The 21,383-nt window shown below is 34.7% G+C and overlaps 1 protein-coding gene and 1 long non-coding RNA gene across 2 annotated transcripts in view; both read right to left on the bottom strand.

Moving 5' to 3' along the window:
- Positions 1–6,310, bottom strand: part of SLC7A11 (solute carrier family 7 member 11) — a 116,458-nt gene extending 110,148 nt beyond the window's left edge. The window contains exon 1 of the mRNA XM_087936136.1: positions 6,013–6,310. The gene's annotated coding sequence lies outside the window, so the exon portion shown is untranslated. The remainder of the gene's footprint in view (positions 1–6,012) is intronic.
- A 635-nt stretch (positions 6,311–6,945) lies between these two features.
- The window catches only part of LOC148125427 (uncharacterized), a 174,022-nt gene continuing 159,584 nt past the window's right edge, over positions 6,946–21,383 (bottom strand). Inside the window, exon 3 of the long non-coding RNA XR_015744111.1 lies at positions 6,946–7,330. This is a non-coding gene — a long non-coding RNA (uncharacterized LOC148125427). The remainder of the gene's footprint in view (positions 7,331–21,383) is intronic.

Genomic DNA, 21,383 nt, shown 5'->3' with positions numbered 1-21,383 from the left:
CCAAATCACAGTGTACTGCAGTGGTGGAATTCAAAAATTTTTACTACCACTTCTGTGGGCGTGCCTTGGTGGGCATGGTGTGGTATGGCTTGGTAAGCGTGGCTTGGTGAGCATAGCAGGGGAAGGATACTGTAAAATCTCCATTGCCTCCCCAGTCCTGGGGGAAGCTTACTGCAAAAAATCCCATTCCCTCCCCACCCCACTAGCCTGCTCTCCAGTTCCGTTCTTCTGTGCAGGGCAACAAAAGAAGACCCAGACGATCAGCTGGGACTTGGGAGGCAGAGAATAGATGGGGATGGAGTCAGTCAGAGGTGGTATTCTCTGAACTATTCAAAATTTCCATTACTGGTTATGCAGAATTGGTCAGAAACTGTTGAAAACCACCTCTGGTTTACTGCCTATAATTAATATAATGTACCTATTCTGCTCTCAATGTTACCAGCATTTCCCAATTGTTTCTTTTTACAGTCAAAGTTTAAAGCTGCTTATTTCCAAAACCATATGCCACTCTGTAATTTGTCAGACTTCTTAACAATAGAGAAATCTAAGATATCAGCTATTTCATAGTCATTTTACACTAAAAAATAAATATTATTATTATTTTAGATTTATTAATCACACAACTACAATGGAATTGAGGGGCTATATTTTTACCCAAGTTCTATAAGGATACATGTGCATCCCTGTAAATGAGGAAGCCTAGGTAGCTTATAAGTGTTATGCCTAAGAAGGTAATCACACATCCAGTAAAAAATGACTTTTATAATATTGTGACCTGGTTAATACATGGAAACAGCTATGATCCAAATTTAAAATATGCTCAAAATTATTCTGGAAATAAGGGCTTTAGGATTCTAGCTCCATTTGTAACACTGATTCATTTGTACTTCCTTTCATCCATAATGAAACATAATATTCAACATTTATGACTTTGGGGAAAGGGGAACTGATAGCACAACTTCTTGAGGATGGGATATTTTCAGATCCTGACATGTGGAAATGTGTGAATATAGTGTCACATTTGGTTGAAGGATTACTTGAACTAAGACATAAGTATCTATCTCATTTTTTCCAGCTAAGAAAAACTCATGAAAGATTTCAAAGTAGACTCAGGGGAAGCATTGAGAAAAACAAGTCAATCAGAATTCTCAGGTTATTATTCTGATGCTGTTTCCAAGCAAATCTCAAAAACAAAAATCCTGAACAGTAATCGGGCTTTTTAAAAAAACATTAATGACAAAATGCTATCTATGAAGCACATACATAGCACTTATCAAATCAGAACTGTTTCTTGAAGAAAATAAAAATTAATATGGTTCTCTTTTATTTATAAGTATCTCTTAAGCACACATGCCTACACACATTTTATAAATGCTCCCTGTACTACTGGATTTTCCTTATTTGAAATTCTAGTTTAAGACAAAGTTCCAACTCTGCTCAGTAACTCAGGAACCTGCCTCTAGGCATCATTATATCAACTTTATGCATTCCATACTTTGCCAAGTGACAGTAGCTATAAATTATCAGGAGGGGGGAATAATCAACAACATTTTTAAGGTTCACTGAAACAGATTATAAGTTTATCCATTGACATTTTCCTTCTGGAGAACCAGAGCAAGAGGTCAAAATCATGACTGACTAACAAGGCAAAGCTCAGGGAATAAAGGGTAACATCATGTCAATGCTAACATCAGCTGTTAATAATGCAACAGGAAAAAAATATAGTTAGGTACAATATATGAATAGAAACTAGACCAGGAAAAATGAAGTTGAACAAGGGTTATTTACAGAGTAACTACAGACATATATTTTCATGTTATAAAAGACATAGAAAATTGATTAAAATATCAATGTAGTGTTTCACGGTTTTATATGTAAATATTTAATGGAAATATTTTTTTAAATCATGGATGCCAAAGATTAAATGGAATCCAGCACAAATTCGAAATCTCAAAAGACAAAAGCTTTGGTCCCGGTGACCGACCCAGATTGGATCTTGCTGCATTAATTGGAAGGATTCCAAACCCATTGCTAGAAGCATAGTTATTTTCTTTATATAGAGTCATGCTAGACTCTCATGAAGCCAGATCTGTGAGCAGGGATCAAAGTTGTAGCCATGGTCTCCTTCTAGTATTTATGGAGGTTCACTTATTTTTTTAGATTGTAATCCCCTAAGTAAAGAAGGGCTTTGTGCTTACCTTATTATCTGTATACTACTAAAATTCGTATTGTGCTTATTTGCTTTTCTGTTTGTACTCTCAATGCGTTATATCACTATATTTTTTTAACTGAGGTACCTAAAATCCAGTAACTTAAAGAATGAATTTTTAAAAATCCAGAAACCATTACTCCTCTAGAATTGAAATTTCTATGATGTTCAGGCCAGTTTTATTCGCAAACTTGGGCCTGCTGCAATATCCCTCTGGTGATGTGGTCATCACTTTCATCATTCCCTGCCAGCTTTCCATAAGTAAAATCATGGGAAATCCATCTAGAAGTTGAAAGTTGCTCCGTCCTCTGTTTTATTGCCTCCTATGGTTTTTCTGTTTATCTGTTTGAATAAATATTAACTTTGTTATTAAAGTTTGTCATTACTATTATTTTTCTATTTATGATATATATTCTTCTTAGGTTATCACTGGACCATCCAAAATTAGGGCAAAATAAATGTGGAGAGTCTAAAATTTATGTTCATCAAATCAGACTGCACTACCTTTCTGTCTCAAAGAATGATCCAGCAAGTTGACTATTCTAAACAAAATATAAGATCACTAATTTATATTACACTCAAAGAAAGCTAGTGGGAAGATGACACTAGAAAAATAATTTGAAAAAGTTATAACAAATTTGACAGGAAGAGATTCATGGAAACTTGATGAAGTGCAGACACAGCAAGAAGAGGCAAGTTCTAGTCCAAAGTGGAAAGATTCAGTTAGATTTACTTGCAGCACAAGGAAATATGCTGCCTATACAAAAGAATAAAAGTTAGAATGGTTAAAGAGCAGACTGATATGGATGGATAGAATTTCATAACCTCTTTCTGTGATTGTTAAGAAATCATGGAACTTGAGGTTGTGTGCTATTCAATACCTTGGAAGTTAGAAAATATGGCTATTGTATTTTTAATAGATTAAAGGGATAAAAACACTTTAATGACAGCATCAAGATTTAGGACATCTTCAACAAGATGAAACAATAGTCAGAATTCATTTTATCAGAGAGAAATACAAAACCCAAATTTTGAACAGAAAAAAATGCAAGTGCATGTATGTAGAATTAAGGAGATTTAAAGATTTAACTAAATCAACTCTAAATCATTTTTTTTGTACTGTCCTGTATGTTCGTATAATGTTTATATCATATGCAAATAAGTTTGTTTAACTTGTTATCCCATCAACTCTCAAAATATTTTGGTTTATGAGATGGTGAATTATGGCTATTTATGCATATCATCTATGCCAGTTTCTTTTTGTATTAGAATTCAGAAGTCCTCTAAGAGGATGTCCACTCCATATAAAACAATTAGAACCACAAATAATTATATGTTGGTTTACAGCATTATGCTTTATTTTGGTCACAAAAACTGTTTCTGCTATTTGATAGAAGGATAGTATATCTTTTATTTAAAATTGGGTCTGTTTATTATTGTATGTGTGCATGTAGGTATGTGTATATATAAATTCATAGAATAATACAAATACCCAATCTCAGTTAATACATCATGAGTGAACAATTAATGTAGAGGTTACACAACAAAATTTGTAGGAAATTAATTTCATAAAACTGAATCTGTGTTCCAACTGTAAAAAATATATACAGAAACAACATTTTGTGAATCTATCAAATATCCAAGACAGCAGTATTATCTAAATGTATTTCATAAATTATCATTGGGCATAAATAGCAATCTTAGAATTTTATTCTATTTATATCATTGAATTCAAGTTTACAGACACTTGACAAGATGTAAGATATTCTTTCACATTTATAGATCGCATTAATGCAACAAAATGCTTCCACTGCATGACACACAAATCAGAATCAGAATAAAAAAGAGTTATCATTTTCACTGTTGAACTAAGTTTAGCAACTGTTCACCAAAAACATTGAAATATTGCAGATGCCAAACTTTATTCTTCACAGCTTGGTTATTTTGTTAAGGGTATTCACCATTGTTAGGCAATAGGATGAATATTTTAAAATTCTGCAAGTCTGCAAATCAAATATTTTTGCCAACTTCAACTGCAAACATGCATCTAAGTAGAAAAGTGCTAATAAATGCCCTGTATCCTTTCTGCCGTCCATGTTTCCTTTCATTCTAGTAGATACCCATCTCTCCACCCAAAACACTGTTTTGGGAACGTGACAGGACACCAAGGAGCCACCTCTTGTTTGCTTTCAAACAGACATCTGTGTAAACTAATTTGAGTCATTGTTCCAGGGAAGGAAATGCAAGGAGTGGGGAGGAGGGAGAATAATAAGAGAGAAAACTGGTTCTCCTGGAAAGATTTCATACAGCTCCACAGGAAGGGAAGGCCAGGTCATAAATAGCTTTGGTTCTCATTCAAATGCTGCTGACTATTAGCATCAGTCTTCCATCTGGACTACACTGAAATGAAATCTGCACCAGCCTTTGCTAAATTTGTAACAGTGTACAGGAGTGACTGAAGGCAATCTGACAAGATAAGTGATAGCTTTGGAGTTAGAGAACACTGCTACATGCTCTATCAGTCGGAAACTGGAATCATTCAAGTGAAAATTAACTTCCTCTCATCTGGCCTGTAGGAAAAAGAAAAGACTGGCTAAGAAATGATTGTGCTATTAATCAAATCTTCTTCAAATGGGATATAACTTATGGGGATAGTTCAATCGAACTGTTCATTAGAAGTAGAGATTATTCACTCTTTGTTACGTGATATAATTAAATCTGTAAGACAGAAAAGTGCCAGACAAGAAGGATGCAAAAGAGAACAGAGTTTGCTGATGCCTTTCTCAGCCCTGGAAGCATCAAAAGATTGCTTAGCATTTACGTAGTAATTGTGTGTATTCTCCATTGGTGGCAAGAAACAGGCCTCGAGCAAGTTTTGTATCAAGCAACTGACAGATTGTCTCTGCAAGAGAAACAAATAACGGCCTTATCAAGAATATCCAGGCATTGAACAGATTCAATCAGTCCTGTACTTCTTTACAAACATTACTTCCACCCACATTCCTGTTCAGAGAAGGGAATAAAAAACAAACAAAAGAAGCCCAATAGAGTCTTTCCTCCCAAGAATCAGATTTTCAAAACTGATTGAATTTAGGCAAAAACAAATATATAGTAAAACAACACATGCTACAGGAAGACAAGTGGCGGCGCCATTTCAAAGATTAGTTACTGTGATTCAAACTTCTGTAGATAAAAATCCATTAGAATAAGAATTCATGAAGTGTTATCCCTCTCACATAACCATGATTGACATACACACAGACATGAACTAGGACTGGATCCAGTAAAAAGATAACCCCCTCTGATAGTTCAAATGTCAGGCATTACAGGATGCCATTAGATGTACTTCCAAACTCAGCTGGGAAAACATTTAAGTATATTTCTGATAATTAAAAACAAAACAATTGTTTTGATAATTTTCAAAATCTTCCTTGATGCTATTAAAGAGATCACCTTAACGTTTTGCTCTAAGTGTCATCTTTAATGATCACCTAAACCAAGAAGATAAGGTCATGCCTAAGCATAGAGTAGAAGTATCCATTGCTTGTCAGTTAAATAATGATGGTGGTTGCAGCAGTGAAATCCAACTCTTCCCCATTTTATACATGCTTTCCTTTTCTTTGCAATAATTTTATTGAAAATTATATTATGTAGATAAAAATATTGTTTATTAATTTTGTTACTATTAAATTAACTGCTATATTATTCAAAAACCTCAATTAATTTTGTACAAATCTCATAGTTAAAATTTCTTTTTTAAAAGGGCTGAAGAAAATTTAACCAGTGAATTAAATAAAGCTTACCATTCTGATGGTTTCCAGTCTTTAAGAAGCTGTTTTAAAAAGTATTGTATCCAAACTGTTTAAAAGTTCAAGTCTACAAAGGCTCCATTAACAGTTATAAGGTCAATGGCATCTTGTGATTCCCAATTAATTGCAATTCAGCTGCAAAAAGTAATCTTGAAATGTCTCCATTTTATACAGAGATGTTGGTGATCTGGATCTCACATGCAGATACTAAAGTAGTCCCAATATGTAGAAATGTCAATTTGCTTCCAGTGAATTGTAGTGCTCATTGCAAGCCTTTTCCCATTTTGTACATTCATCAACACTACATATATACACAAAAAGCAGGTCTTCCATCACAGTGCTATGATTGATAACTTGACTTTCTTTAATCTCTTTCCCTCTATTTCCTGTGAGTATTGCCAGCAAGGCTAAGGCTTGCTATTGTATGTTCCATAGGTAGAAATAATTTTTTTTTTTAATAATTTTTTTTTATTTTTTAATAACAAAATAAACATAAACATACATAACAAAATAAATATAAACATACATAACAAAATAAACATAAACATACCACAAAAAACATAAAAAGATCCTTCTTCATAAATTTACATACAGTGCATCGATTGGTTTACCACTTTTTTTTGTGCATCCATTTCCTAGTCACCAGTATAATTATATTACATAATAGCTCATATTATCAATCAACAATTGTATAACCTAATATCATCACTAAAAAAAATAAAATCATTTATAATTTTGTTAATTCATATTTTAACGAGATAACTATAGTTTGCTTAATTTATTTTGCAATAAATCATAAGATCATACCAAATCTACCTTAATAATGTTTTATAAAGATAATATTAAGAAAAAAAATTTTTTTATGCTAAATCTGAATATTCTATCATTATGTTTTATTATCTAACCATTGATAAAAAGATCCCAAACTTCATAAAATTGTTTATCTTCTTGTTCTCTGATTTCAAATGTCAATTTGCTCATTTCAGCACAATCCAATATTTTCTTAATAATTTCTTCTTCTGATGGAATTTTCTCACTCTTCCAGTTCTTAGCAAATACAATCCTAGCCGCTGTTAATATATTTACAATCAGATACTTCAAATTTTTATTATATATATCCGGTAAGATTCCCAATAAAAAAATCTCTGGTTTCAAGTCTATATGTGTCTTTGTCATTTTTTCCAACCATATGCGAATTTTAGTCCAATATTTTCTAGCGTCCTCACAAGTCCACCACATATGGTAGTATGAGCCAGGTATCTGATGACATTTCCAACATTTTTCAGATTTGTTCTTAAACATTCTTGCAATTCTTGTCGGGGAAAATGCCACCTGTAAAACATCTTATACAAGTTTTCTTTATAAGCTGTTGACATTGTCATTTTATAATTTTGAGACCACAATTTTCCCAATTCTCCAAATCAATCCCATATCCAAAATTCTTCCCCAAACAATCATCGTTTCTTTAACTTGTTCCTCCTCTAATAAAATTTCCAACAAATAAGTGTATAATTTTTAATCATTTTTTCATCAGTACCTGTCAAGATCCTGTCTAGATCAGTCAATTTATCATAAAATCCCTCCACTTTAGAATCTATAAGATACCTTGAATGTATTTGCGCATATGAAAACCAATTCATCTTTATGCCTTGTTCTTCTAGTTTTTGCATTGTTTTAAGTTCACTCTTTTCATCCAATATTTCCCCATATCTAACTGTTTGTTCCTTCTCATATATTATAGGATAAGAAAAAGCTTCAATAGTTGATAACCAGACTGGGATTTTCAAATAACATTTTCTCTTAATTTTCTCCCAATTCAACCATAAAGACTCCTTATATAATGCCTTCTAAAATAGCCCTGTGATTTGGTTCCCTTATACCACAGAAAAGCATGCCATCCCAGTAATAAATCATGCCCCTCTAGAGTCAACAATCTAGTCTTTCTTAATGTTATCCAATCCTTAACCCACATTAAATTTGCAGCTTGGTAATACAACTCCCAATTCGGGAGGCCAAAACCTCCTCTAATTCTAGCATCTTGCAGAAGTTTTAATTTTATTCTGGCTTTCTTACCTTGCCATATGAACTTCAACACAATTTTATTTAATTCTTCAAAGTAATCTTTACCAAGCCTGATTGGTATGGTTTGGAATAAATATAAAATTCTGGGTAAAATATTCATCTTGATTGTTGATATTCTTATAGGTAGAAATAATTTTAACTTGAAAATATTCTGATTTTATTTGTTTAACAGCAATTCCACCAAAAACATATAAATATATGAAACTTAAGGTGTTAAAAATCATTTTATCAATACTGAAATAAAACAAATGTCATTATTAATGCTTCTCCAATGAAAGGTTATGAAATGTTTATCAGTAGTTAAAAATCAGATTTATAGAAAGGTACACACAGAGGATGCCAAGTTTTTTCTACAAAGCTTCTTTATTGGTTTCAGGAAGGATTCAGTGTAGATTTATTTTAATCCTTATGTAAAGATAACATTACATCAGAGCTTCAGCAGGAATAACAAAGCTAGCACAAGAAAGAGGATTTCCTTGATAGTTGTGTTAAGATGATAACCCTCAGCCCTTGAGTTAGCAGAAAGAAAATCAGTGTAAATTGTTTGCTCCAATAGCCCAAACTTTTTTTCTGACAGCAAAATAGCGCTGTCCTTATGGGTGTACTGCAAGACCAGTTAAGAAAATAATTGATAGATTGTTTTGTCCTCCATTGAGTGACATCTGCTGGCATAAAAAGCATCTACCAATGACTCTGCTTAAGGTATGGGGGAGGAGAGGGGGTGTTGGATTGCACAAATGTAAGTAGGTGCTTAGGACAGAGGATTTAATTCCCTTTCAAATGACAGCTCAAAGGCACAAAGGGGTATTTTTGAATGTAAGCTAATGCTATTTTGAAAGAGTGTTAGACCTATGCTCACAAGTAGCCTAACAGGTTCCAGTCACAAAAAATAAGGTATTCATTCATTTGTTTGATAATAACCTGTATATATTGCCTTTTACACAGTAGCTCATCATAATTTAGATACCCTCCCTTCTTCTCCTTTTTTTTCTCCATAACAAACAAAGTATGTTTTGCTGAGGGATAGTAACTGAGCCAAAGTGAATTTCTGTGATTGTAGATGGGTTAAAACCTGGGTCTCCATTGTGAACAACACTTAGAGAGATCTTATGTCCATTTCATTCAAGACCTGCCTATGTGTCTGCAATTCACCCAGTCTAATAAGCAAGCATGAAAGAGAGGCAAAGAGTAAAAAACAAAGGAGAATTCAAATAAGTGTTGCAAGGAAATGTTAGTACTGGCAGTGAAAGTTATGATTGACAAGACCCAGAAATAAACTGCCAGATCTCCACCGCTTCTCACCAAAGTAAAAAAAAAAAAACAATCACAAGTACAGCCATTATTTCTATTTCAGAAATCCATTCATTGGTCACAGAGCCAATTACACATATCTGGCAAAACATAGCAATATATACAGAGAGAGAGGTTTTTCTAGGTTTTTCCAGGGATGTGTAATTGGCATCGAGACCAATGAATACACTCAAATTTTCTTAATCAAGTGTTCAGCAAAAAAAAAGCCTTGGAAAGAGAAAAGCATATTTTAAAATTTTAAAGGAGGTAAATGACTTATATTCATTATTTTCTTCCAATCTCGAAGTCTGTTTTATTTCCTCATATTTTTTCATCACCAGAAAATATAAGTCATTAACAATCTGGTTGTTGTCATTTTCTTGAATTTTTAAAATTAAACTTCCTATACACCTCTAGGTGTATAAGATCAATGCATGGCAGGGTGTCAGTCTGGGGCAGCTGGTGGGATCACATTATATCATTTTTTTATTTATTTATGTATTTATCTATTTTGGTTTGTCAATTGCTTACAAGATAATAGGTATAAGTAAAAACATAGTTATGAATACATTGATACATATAAGAAAAATAAAAGAAACAATAGGACAGGGATGGTAGGCACATTGGGGCATTTATGTACACCCCTACAGACCTCTTAGAAAAGAAGTGAGGTCAATAGTAGAAAGTGTAAGGTTAAAATTTGGGGGGTTTGGGAAAGAAGCCACAGAGCCAGGTAGAGTATTCGAGACATTGACCACTCTGTTGCTGAAGTTATATTTCCTGCAATCAAGTTTAGTGAGATTAACCTTGAGTTTGTATCTATTGTTTGCTCTTGTCGTGTTATGGTTGAAGCTGAAGTATTCATTGACAGGTAGGACATTGCAATGTATGATTTTATATACTATACTTAGATCGGTCTGAAGGCGGTGTAATTCTAGGTTTTCTAGGTCTAGAATTTCAAGTCTGGTGGCTTAAGATATTCTGCAACGAGTAGAGGAGTGGAGAACTCTTCTTATGAAATATTTCTGGACTTTCTCAATTGTGTTAATATTTTTATTTATTTATTTATTTATTTATTTGTCAATTGTTTACGAGATAAGTAAAAGTGTATACATAATTATGAATACATGAAATGAGTACATATAAGAAAAATAAAAGAAAAATAAAATATCAGATATGTAATGTGGGTTCCAGACTGATGAGCTGTATTCGAGTATTGGTCTAGCAAATGTTTTGTATGCTCTTGTTAGTAGTGTGATATTACCAGAGAAAAAGCTACGTAAGATTAGGTTAAAACTCTTAATGCCTTTTTGACTATGTAGTTACAGTGGGCTTAGCACTTAGGTCATTAGAGATGAGTACTCCAAGATCCTTGACAGAGTTTGGATCGTCAACAAGGTCTTGACTATTCAGCCTGTATTTTATTTTCTGATTTTTTTTGCCAATATGTAGGACAGAGCATTTATTTGTTGAGATTTGAAGTTGCCATTTGTTTGACCATTCTGATACATAGTCGAGGTCTTTCTTGAAGGGTAGCAGTATTGTCTGTGGTGTTGAATAGCTTTACATCATCAGCGAAGAGAACACAGTTGCTCTTGATATGATCACAGAGGTCATTTATGTAGAGTATGAAAAGAGACGGTCCTAGAACACTGCCTTGGGGGACACCACTGTTGACAGGTACAGAATTTGATAGGACGCTCCCAATTTTGACATTTCTATGCAGTTGTCCAGAGATACCATAAGATTTTAGTTTTAGAAGTAGTTTGTCATGTACCACTGAATCAAAGACTTTACAGAAGTCTATGTAGATTGCGTCTACTGTTCTGCCCTGATCGAGTTATGTAGTCCATATATTTTTGCAGTATAAGAGTTGTAGATTGCAGGATAGTTTTTTTCTGAAACCAAATTGTTTAATAGAGAGTAGGTTGTTTGTCTCTAAGTGGAGGATAATGGATTGGTTAATAATTCATTCCATGACTTTACAGGTGATGCAGCATAAAGAGATTGGTCTACAATTTTCAACTAGGCTGGGGTCTCCCTTTTTGAAGATGGGGATGACTGTAGCTTGAGACCATAGTTCTGGCGAGGAGCTGGTCCTGAAAGATTTTTCAAAGATTATGTTTAGAGGTTTGGCTATGGCAGTGGGGCTCTGTAACATAGTAGGAATTGAAATGTGATATTTAAGGACAGTTCACAGATGATGGTCTCAGGAAGAGCAAGCTCTTGGTAACTTGGATGTGTTTTAGATATAAGGACTTTTTATAGAATTTTATATTTTACTTTTTATATATCAAATCATCTCATACAGTGAATGAAATAAAAATTAAATAAAAATTACTGCAGTAAATATAACTTCTCACTCATTTTGTATATAAGCTCAACATAAATTATCAAACTAGAACAATATGCAAAAATCCAAATCATCCTGGACTAATTTAATGACAATGAAACAATGCCTTATTTTTCAGTTAATGTTTTTTTACTTTTCTTTGTGTTGTAATCCATCTGATAGTATGAGACAGAAGTATTTTTCTCAGATGCTGAAACATGATGGTTCAGTTACTTACCATTTTGTTTAATGGATAAGGTATTATTTAGGGATTTGTTGCAAAAATGATACTGAATTCTTCATTCTAGAATTTTGCTCAGCAACGTTGTAATCACAATTGCAGTGCAAATCACTTTATCCATACCAATTTCCCCAGCTTTTGGGGCACATTGAACTAGAGTCTAGGCCAGGAGTATCACGCTCAAGGCCTGCGGGCTGGATCCAATCTGTGGGGAACTTAAATCTAGCCCGCAGTTTAATTTATCTGAAGGCCACTTGGCTGAGATAAATTGGCCATACTATACATTTATTTCATCAGAATTATGATAATATTATAGTATCTTTTTAGAAAATACCATTTTGACTTTACTTGTGCTGTTGGGTTATCCATTCCTTAAAATGGAATGGGACTCTATTATATTCTAACAATATTTTTGTACCTCAGGGACAAATTTGTCCTTGAAGCAAAAGGATTTATTTACAATAAATTTTATTTAAAAATTATTGTAAAGTTTAATAAAAGTAAAAATAAGGAGTAAACTACACCTTAACCCATTTCTGCCTTTCCCAAATATCTATTCCATAAATAAGGGATAGCAATAGCACTTAGACTTATATACTGTTTCATAGTGCTTTACAGCACTCTCTAAGTGGTATACAGAGTCAGCATATTGCGCCCAACATCTGGGTTCTCATTTTACAGACTTCAGAAAAATGAAATCTTAATCAATCTTGAGTCAGTGAGGATCAAACTCCTGGCTGGGGGCAGAGTTAGCCTGCAGCCTAAATTCTAATCACTGCGCCATAAGTGTCCTGTGTTCTATTTGTCCTATGTCAATCATTTCTCAGTAGGTTTTCATTGTCTTAACACAACTGGTTTAAAACAAGATAAGCAAGAGCAAGAATAGAAAGAACTGGGGGGAAATCACAAAATATAAAGACCCATATTATAGCATATCATTTTAGCATCATCCTGGCTTGTTATTGGCTGCCTCTAGATGTATCCCTTTCCCCTTGCCTTCAAAAGCTCAAAACAGGACATCTGGTTTGCTTCAGGGTTGTGTGGGAAACTAAACATGGATCTTTTTGATTCTATTTCATCACTAAAGGAATTTTTCCTTTCATAATATTAAAAACAAGAATCAGTAATTGTGGAAAGAATTATCCAGACAGATAGGAATCCTCAGCAGGCAACCATCCCATAAGCTGCAACTAAGCTAATTTACTATGTATGTGTTTCTTACAAAACAAATTGCTTCAATGCCAAGTGTGTATTTTTCATCCTCACAGCTGCACAAACTACACAGCATTTTCATCCTGTTCCAATGGTGTTGCTCACTTCCCATTCATCACAGCAAGCTGATCCATTTCTTCCCTATCTATTGTAACTTTTGGAAGTGCTTTATAGAGTCTCAAGCTGAGTTACATGCATCCCAGTGTTTTTCTTTGGAAAAATCAAATTCATTTCCCTCCTGGCACCAGAGTGCCTCAGATAAATATTTGACAACATAAAAGTGTTAGCACAATACCAAATTGTAATGGGACTTCTGACTTGCAATAGGACCCAAACAAACAAGTTTGCAAGATTTGCACATACACTGGGGAGGACGGGATTATTCTTTACTTGATACATTTATAGGTAGGTAGATATATTAATCTACATGTATTTGAAGTTTAAATGAGCTCATCTGATTCCCACAACCTGCAGGGCTTCATTCCACATTGCCCTCTGATTAACAGTAGCTCTCTTAAGTAGAGACCAAGCACTCAGGACTATTTTATATGATGGCAGCATGTTCATTAGTGCATGTAATAGCAGGTGAAACATCAGAGAAAGAAGTAAATTTTAAATACATTAGGATGAGGCAGTGGGAGAAGGAAAGACAGAGCAAGACAGGAGTTTATGCAGGTGAAAATTCATGTGGGACAGGTTATCAATAATTTATAAATTAATATGTGCAATGAATTAAAAACCCATTGTGATTGTTCAGACATTTTGAAATAGCTGGAACCCAAGATACAAGTAAGCTCAGCTATTTCAAGTTCAACTGGGCTGGCATAGTGGGGTATGTAATGAAGTGTCCTGGGAGATTAAAATGTTCTGCTATTACTTTCTTCTTGTTATGATTTTTGATGTCAAATTTGTATCTGTTAATTGTTTGTCTTGCATAGAATCTAGATGATGGGCATATATGGGCATACTGTATATATGGGCATAAATGATGGCATATATTACATTAAAGAAAAAGAATATGAAAGCCCTACTAGGTTGTGTGTGCAGTTGTTGAGGTCCATGATAGTGCTGCTGATGCAAATATGGGATTAAGTGGACAGGTTGTTACAATACGGATCTGATACCTAGTATCTGAAAATATGCATTGTCATTGTCTAGTAAGAGTTGTAGCTTATTAATAAATGTGCTTGAGTTGCTTATCCTGTTCTATTTTTGTAGTACAAAGTCCCTTTCTATTTTCTTAACATGATCAACTTTATTCATAGTAATTCCCTCCCTTTTCAGATTGTTTGTTTAGGGTATCATTTTTATTCTTCATGCACTGGATGGCATCTCATTCTGCACTAAGATTATTGCATAATGACATCTTTTATTAATAATTGTAGTTTTTATGTAGTAACAGAGTCAATCTTGGTGGCTCTTATATATTCATTCATATTGAGGTCCACATTAGATTGTTTGCTTTTTGATCAATTTATTATTTTTACATTCCTAGCATGAGCAGTCCTGCCTGCCCATTCATGAGATGGATCATGTACACAAATTATACAGTTGCAGTGGGAATATTTATATGAATTGTATCATGTAAGCATTTTAGCTCATTATATACATGGTTGTGGTCACAGGCATAGTCCTATTCTTCCATACTATGAGCATTGTTGTTGACTAGTTTACTGTCTTAAATAGGCCTAAAACCTAACCATTCATCAGATTAATTTTCTTTCTCATCTATGTGATATAAAACTGTGGGTACTACTTTTTGTTTAAGAGAGAAAGAATACTGCTGTGCAATTCAGCATTTCTAGCAAGGAGGGATAACAAGATAGGACAGGAAAGCTTGCCAAATGGAAAAGACCCCAGTTTTGAAGGAGGCAGCTGTAGGTGAAAAGGTCAAACAGCTACATTGTTGAGGTCAATATAAATGTCATAAAGATGCTAACTGTAATGTATGTGAACTCAGCATGCTTAACATAGAATAATAGCTTTCATACAGATGGGACACAATAATTTTAAATGTTACAGACCCAGCACTGCTTGCCATTAGAGCTATTGGTGAAAGTAAACTTAACATTTTTTTCTAAGTCAAAGTGGATTTTTACCTTTTTAATAGACATGAAGATACATTCTAACTGATTGTAACAGATGCTTTAAATCCATGGTCAGCTTTAAGCAGATATTTATTGGAAAAAATATCTAAATGTAGAATTGCCACAGCATAAATTTATCCAATGTGGGAATACTTGGCAATATTGATTTGCATGATTTTGACTACACTTATGTGAGCAGAATGGTTTCTGGAAGGATTTTTTGCTAGGACCATAGTCAATCTTACCAATTTTCTCAACTTTTGTCAACGAACTATTTATCTTTTTCAACACCCATGTGATGTTCCAATAAAAGTTCATTTGGAATTTGAGCCTGCTTCTCTTTTGATTAATTGGTGCAAAGGATGCCATTGACAAGAAACTGAGGAACTGAATATAAGCTAACAAATGGAGAATTGATTGAGAGAAGCTGGATATACTCTTCAATAAAAGAATCAAACCAGAACTGGGGATATACAATAGTCTCTTCTGAATTAAGATTCATTAGTCTTTAAAAATAGCTTTATATTTGTGATATACTTCTGAGTTTTTCGTTGCTATTGGAAGGTCAGGGTCTAAGATGGCCTCAACTAGTTCTATTTCTTTCTTTAAAAAAGTACTTCCTCATATCCGATTTTGATTAACTGCAGTGTATATTAATATAACAATTACAGCTAGTGAAAAATGTAACTTTCAGGTTGCTTTCTGATATGTGTTTTGCTTTATGATATGTGTTTTGTTGACCATATTACAATATCTGTGCATCAGTTGGATAGGCAGAGTATAGTTCAAGATGTTGCTTCTTACCTATATAATTCTAGTTGAATTATGATTAGGATAGACCACTTCCTACTCTACAAAGCTGCCTTTACTGTAAGATCTACTTCAGAGACTGTACTGTATGTTCCATCACCAATAGGCCAAGAGAGTACAAATACAGAACATATTTTTTTCTATATTTGGGACAATCTGAAAGCTGTTTCTAGTTACAATACATAAGAAATGTTGGTGTAAATGGCAAATAGATTTAAGGTAATATGTGTAAGTCAGATTCAACAACAACTTTGATTTTCCATTATTTCTGGAGAATATGCCTGTGGACAAATGAATTTGCTTCTAATAAGGGTTAATCTATCTCTATTTGCATTGACTAAGAACCATATTCACTATTCATACATTGACTAGAGAGCTGCTTACTATCAGAGCTGCTTAGGTAATGGAGCATTAAAAAGTTGTTGGAGAAAAAGCCTTGTGCCATATGACCTGTCTAGGACTCCCTAAACAAGCAGGTTGCTATCAGATGAAGTAATGGATACCAATACTTTCCAAATTTCATTCACATCAACTTTTGTATGTGGAAAATGAGAAAATGCAATTACATTTTTATTTTATTCAGGAAAAATCTAGCAGTTTTCACTAAAGGTACAAGTAAAGTTTCTTCTGTCCAGTTTTTCTGCAATTCTAGGCAGTGATGCTCATTTCCATTTCTTACCCAGGGGAGCCAGCTTTGTCCAAAGATATTTCCTTGGTCATGTGGCCAGTATGAATATACAACAAGGTGCAATTAATTATAACAGCTGACATGAATAACTGAAAACAGTTTTAGCAAACTGACCCATGAATAAGGAAGAAAATAAAGACATTGGCATGGCTTAAAATGTTTCTCACAGATCTTCTTTAATATCATGAATCATTGTAGTTTAAAAAAATGAAGCACACTAACAAGACATTATCTCAAACTGAACATGACCTCTTGTTACAATATGACCCAGATTTATGGGTAGTATCTGATGTATGAACTTGCTTAGAATATTGAAACAGCAAAGGTGAACTAAGTGCACTGTTTGGGAGCTGGAGGTAAATTTTTTCTACCACAAGGGACTTATGAAAAATCATGAAAGCATAAAACTGCACCAGTGGACTTGTTTAAAAACAGCAATGTAGCTCAAAGAAAGCAACTTTCAAAAGTTTCTGCTGAGTTTTAAATTGGCACGCTCTGCATGTCAGGTAGGTGGTAGAATTGCTACATCAGTGAGAAAGACCAGTACTAGAAGTTGCAGCAGACCTTCTTGAGAAAAACCTGGGAAAATGAGATACTGTTGTCACTGGATTTTGCCTAGAACAAAGTAGGCAGCAGACAAACTAGACAATAAAACCTGAACTGATACAAGTCAGAAAATACTATTTTAAACTTGAAGCAAGAAAACAGGGACAGAATTCACATTTGCAAATGGCTGGAGGTGAGTACAAGATGACATCTATTCCTGACCTCCAAGACCATTGGTGGTCCATACTCCATTCAGGCAACCTGGAAGTATGAATATATTTTTGTCTCTTGCATCTTATACAGCCATTATTTCTCAAAGAGAGATAAACAGAGATGGGCCATTTAAAATGCAATTTGAATATATGTTTTTTTTAAAAAATGCAATTGAATATATGCATTTTTCCACCCTTACTTTATCTCTAAACTGCTGATCAACCCTATTCAAGTAGACTCAGATACTCTTTGGCATGATGAGATGGATATATCCAGGGGTGGGATTCAAATTGTTTAATAACCGGTTCTGTGGGCATGGCTTAGGTGGTGGGCATGGCTTGGTGGTCATGTTATTGGCTGGGTGTGACCAACTCAATATCACTCACATTGAGGCACGCATCTCCTCGCCTGGCCTCTCAAGACTGTGGGGATGCTGCAACAGTCATAAGTGTGAAAAATGGTCATGTCACTTTTTTCAGTGCCATTGTAACTTTGAATGGTCACTCCACACAAGCAACGAACCAGCAAAGAAGGGGAAAAAACTCCAGAGAAGTTCCTGAGACAGGAAGTCTAGTCCTGCCAAGAATGTAATAAGGGTTAACGGAGAGGCGGTTTCTGTAAGCAACACCAGAATGTTTCCTTCCTGCCTTCCTTACAGGATTAGGCCAGTAATTTCTTCTAACAACTGGTTCTCCGAACTGCTTAGAATGTTAACAACTGGTTCTAGTGAATAGGTGCGAACTGGTAGAATCCCACCCCTGAATATATCCCTGCAGGGCCATTGTGAGGATTAAGTTACGTATCTGCCAGGTATAATCACTCAGATTTATTCCAATTCTTATGGAGTTGTTAGAGGAAGGTGGTTTAGAAGGTGGATTTACTAAAGCTTCAAAGATACCTAGGGAAAGTGATTTAGCTGGATCCCTTCTGAAGAGGGTTTTAGACCAAGATATGGAGCTAGCATAGTATTGATCACACTTATGGATGATCTCTGGCAGGAACAGGATGGGAGTTATGCATATTGTAAGGCATCCAGAAAGTATCCATGATATCAATCACTCCAAGAAATTTTCTCTCCAATTTCAAAGCTGACACATATCTCCTTGCTTCCCTTCCTCTTTCAATAGGTTTTGATATCATCAATCTGGACTAATTTAGAGGTTAGGAATGAGGAACAAAGTACTGCAGAGGTTCATATCCTTCTTCTATGGTCAGTTCCAATCACCATATAGGCAAAAAACTCTATTTCCTCAGGACTACTAGGCTGGTGTTGATAAGATGTGAGAGATCTAATCCAAGACCCTTTCTTTGTGGGATCTTCAAGGCTTAGTTCTATCCCAATTCCTGCTTAATATCTTACATGAAGCTTCTAGCAAGTTCGTCTGTTGGCATGGGATATGCCAATAATAGTACTTATCCATAATCTCTGCAATGGGTCAATCAAGTGAACTATTGAAGTTCTTTCTCAGAAACTGTGGGAGTCTGTATGAAGAAGAATATGTTTCAGAACAATCTAGACAGACTGAGAAGTTTTGAGTTTTAGCTTTAACCTTCGGTTTCCATCCTTCTTGATGGAGTTGCACTGCCCCAGACATAATGGTCTGCAATTTGAGGTCCTATTTATTAAGTTTGATCCTGTCCCTTGGAACATCATATTCCATGAGATTCATTTAGCCCTGACCCTACTGGCATCTCATTAATTCTTGAAATCCTGGAGATTCCATCAGATAGAGGATTTATTTCTTCAGTGAGCTTGTCAATATTGTTTTTTAGTATGCCTTGGTTTATTGACTTATTTTTTTATTTGGAAGGGTTTTGTTTTCCTATTTTGTTTATGTTCATTTTTACCATGATTTCCACCATCTACCTGATGAGATGAGCACAAATCTACATAAAGAAATAAACAAAATTCTTGATCAGGTTAAAATTCTAACCTGATCAAGAAACATTTTATAAGAGAAACATACAATAGAAACAATTATAAGAGAAACATTCATGAAGATGGGCATCTGTTTTAAGACTGGAGGTATCGACTTAAGCACACATTACTAGCATTCCAAAATTTAATTCTGATTAGACAATTTTCATTCAGATTGCTTATTTTAGTCTATGGAGAGCAGAATTCTTTGGGGCAAATCAAAGGTGTCACTGAATGCTAAGTGAAGTCTGAATACTGCAAATAAATAAATTAGGTGTGTCAAAGAATCTTCAGAAGGCATCAACATAAGAAGCCAATAACAACAAAAACCTCAAATAAACAAGACCTTGGAGAGCTCCAGAAACCTAGTACTTGCTAAAATATTCTGTTTAGAACAGTAAAACAAATTGTCTCACCGATACTCTAAAGTCATCTGAAATCAACATAAGTAGATGTGGCCTGTAAAGTATTTCCCTGTGGGAGCCAATTGGTTGTTGATGGTGTTAATGGTTGTTGATGCATTATTCTCCACTCTCAGATTTTTTGAAGACTCAGAATATAGAGTTTTAGGTAGAATTCATTCTCTTACTCAGATTCAACTGTACTTTGTAATATTGTTTTGTCATTTACTGTTGAGAAACATAAGACAAAGGTTGGCTTGAGCAGTCAGTTCTAACAGTGCTGCACTTTAGATCTTGGCACATATTTGATCATAATCCAGGATCAAAGTATAGTGTTGTACAGGGACATATGCAGAGAAAAAGGTGCATCTTTCCTCTCAACTTTGTGTTATTAGGACTTCTTATGTCCAGAAATGAAGGCCTGGCTATTTGATATAGAGGCCATTTGATATATAGGGAATGCCTCTGGGGAAAGAAGAAAGCAGGTTCTTTGGCTGGAAAAGATTTTGGCTGAAAAAAAGCACACCAACAAGTCAAGCCACAGTGAAGGTACTGCCATCCAGATGGAATAAGCAAAAACACAGACACATTAACCTTCTGGACACAGCAAAACAAAGACACCATTTGCTAATACCTTTAGGACAACCAGTGACAAGGCAAAATGGTAGAGAAGCAGGCAGACAGCAGATAGTAAGCCTGAACGATGCTTGACAAAGGAACGATTCTTCCTCCAGCATGCCATAAGCCATAGCATTAACAGCACAGCAGAAAGAGAAAAGCTGAAATACGGGGCTCACAGCAGTCAAGATGAATTAGGCAATGGCATCCAGGGAGCCAAAAAAAAATACCAAACAAGTTTCATTGTCAGGACCTGGACTGTGCCATCCCCACTTGTAATGCTTGCATCTGTTGCCATTCAAATAAAGTATACTAAACACAGATTTTAATATTAAGCTATTAAATGCATGGTTACATTATTGAAACTAAAAAAAAGAATTCTACTAAATTGAAAAAAATTGATCTGTGCTCCCTGGGAGGATTTTCAAGTGGCAGCAAAATAGATTTTTCCTGATAATAAAGGTCCAATATCAAAGGAGCGAGGGAAAATAGATATTGTCTTTCACAAAACCCCACAGTCCTTCTCCTTAAAACATTGCATAAGGGAGAGAATCACTAAATAGTCTCTGGCTGTGGAGAAAAGGCGTTTTGGTCCAACAACTTGTAGGCAGCTAAGGATTCCAGCCAGAATGGTCTTTGGCAACAGCAGTTGAATGCTTTGAAAGCTGAAGTCCAGTATTTCTGAAAGGCACCAGATTGAGAAGGACTGTTCCAAATTATCAGCAAAACCATTTTCCAAGGACTGTGTATAATAACTAACACTGGCATTTAATTCTAGGATATGAAAAGGTTATTTCTAATGTTCGGTGCTATGAAATAACCTTTCCAATATGAGAGAGTACTTTACAATTTAAAAAAAAATCCAGAAAAAGGAGAGTCAGCCAAAAAAAAAAGATCAAATATGGAGAAGTCAGCAAGTCTGCATAG

The sequence above is a fragment of the Pseudonaja textilis genome, chromosome 6 (assembly GCF_049901715.1).
Source record: "Pseudonaja textilis isolate UNSWEBS1 chromosome 6, rPseTex1.2, whole genome shotgun sequence".
In the NCBI taxonomy this organism is placed as follows: Eukaryota; Metazoa; Chordata; class Lepidosauria; order Squamata; family Elapidae; genus Pseudonaja; species Pseudonaja textilis.
Note: the sequence above shows the minus strand (reverse complement) of the source record. Positions and strands in the feature narration are given on the sequence as shown.